Source organism: Bison bison, unplaced genomic scaffold, assembly GCF_000754665.1.
Source record: "Bison bison bison isolate TAMUID 2011002044 unplaced genomic scaffold, Bison_UMD1.0 scf7180017864093, whole genome shotgun sequence".
NCBI classification, from domain to species: Eukaryota; Metazoa; Chordata; class Mammalia; order Artiodactyla; family Bovidae; genus Bison; species Bison bison.
The window spans coordinates 107,358-109,086 of NW_011494665.1; the positions used below are offsets into that span (position 1 = coordinate 107,358).

Sequence of the window (1,729 nt, forward strand, 5' to 3'; positions counted from 1 at the left end):
GACCATGCACAGAACTCTTTTCTCAGGGTCCACTTCCCACAAACCTTCCATGACTTTCTGTATCCACCACTTTATTTTTTCCATCCAGAAATAAGCAGCTCTAAAGCACACTACCTTTCTTTTCTCTAATAAAATGAAATTCCATTCCTCATACCTTTTTACTGAAAACATACATCCTATCTTTCTGCTGTATACTGACATGTTTCCTTTATTATTTCTATTAACTTTAATTACATGTTCATATTAGAGTCCTCAGCTCTGAAAGTCTTGATTTCCCGTGAAAACTAAGAAGTAAGCAATAATGAACTATCCTTTACATTAGCACTCTGAAGATCAGTGAACATAACTATCAGTGATAATTTCTAAAAAAACATTCGCTTTCTAGTAGAGAACATCGCAGAATAGCACCAAACATATTCATTACCAGTCCTAAATACATCTGAGTGTGTGCTTAGTCACTCAGTCCTTTGAAAAGTGAAAGTCAAAGTCGATCAGTCATGTCTGACTCTGAGACCCCTTGGACTATACAGTCCATTGAATTCTCCAGGCCAGAATACTGGAGTGGGTAGCCTTTTCTCTCCTCCAGGGGATCTTCTCAATCCAGGAATTGAACTGGGGTCTCCTTCACTGCAGGCGGATTCTTTACCAGCTAAGCTACCAGGGAAGTTCAGTCCTTTAGTTTCTCTGTAAAAAGAAGCCAATGTTCAGTAGTTAATGTTTCAGCATCATATTTTATTTGGAAATGATGTAGCTATTATTCAATAACTTTCATAACTTAATTTAGCACAACGGGCTTCCCTGGTGGCTCAGAGGTTAAAGCGTCTGCCTGGAATGCAGGAGACCCAGGTTCCATCCCTGGCTCAGGAAGATCCCCTGGAGAAGGAAATGGCAACCCACTCCAGTACTCTTCCCTGGAGAATCCCATGGAGGGAGGAGCCTGGTAGGCTACAGTCCAGGGGGTCGCAAAGAGTCAGACACGACTGAGAGACTTCACTCATTCACTCACTCACTCACTCATAGAATTTCAAGTTATGAAAATCTGCAGAGACTATTTTAATAGCTGTTTAAACATAATTATTCTTGATAGGAATTAACTAAAATCTCTTATCTCATTTTCATTTTCTTTCCTTAAAAGTTTCTTCACATCAAGTTACTTTCCTTGCTGACAAATTTGCAACAGATATGATAAGATTTTTATTTAACTTATATTAAACTAGGTGCAATAAAAGTATTACACTTAATATTGATGACCTAAAAGACATGTCTATATTAATTAGATCAACAAGTAAACCTTAATACCAGGTATTAATTTAACACTGAATATTTCCCAGTTGACATGACCTGAAATTAATTCTGGCCAGTTACCTTCTGTATTTTTTTTTTAGAAAGTATTAAAGTGCTTAACTTCCTTTAATTCAATTAAGTATGGCTCACACACTAACTTTGATAATACCATCCAAAGTGAAAGTGAAAGTAGCTCAGTCATGTCTGACTCTTGGCGACCCCATGGACTGTAGCCCACCAGGCTCCTCTGTCCATGGGATTCTCCAGGCAAGAATACTGGAGTGGGTTGCCATGTTCTCCTCCAAGGGATCTTCCCAACCCAGGGATCAAACCCAGGTCTCTCGCATTGCAGGCAATACCATTCAAAGGTAAAAACAAAGATAATGCACATATAAACATACAGACAGACACGAGAGATCCCATATCTTCATTTTCTAAATTTAGT

The 1,729-nt window shown here is 38.5% G+C and overlaps 1 non-coding gene across 1 annotated transcript; it reads left to right on the forward strand.

Moving 5' to 3' along the window:
• The first annotated feature begins 795 nt into the window (after window positions 1-795).
• TRNAS-GGA lies at window positions 796-867 on the forward strand. Its single transcript has one exon. It is a non-coding gene; the product is annotated as a tRNA-Ser (tRNA).
• The last annotated feature ends 862 nt before the right edge of the window (window positions 868-1,729 follow it).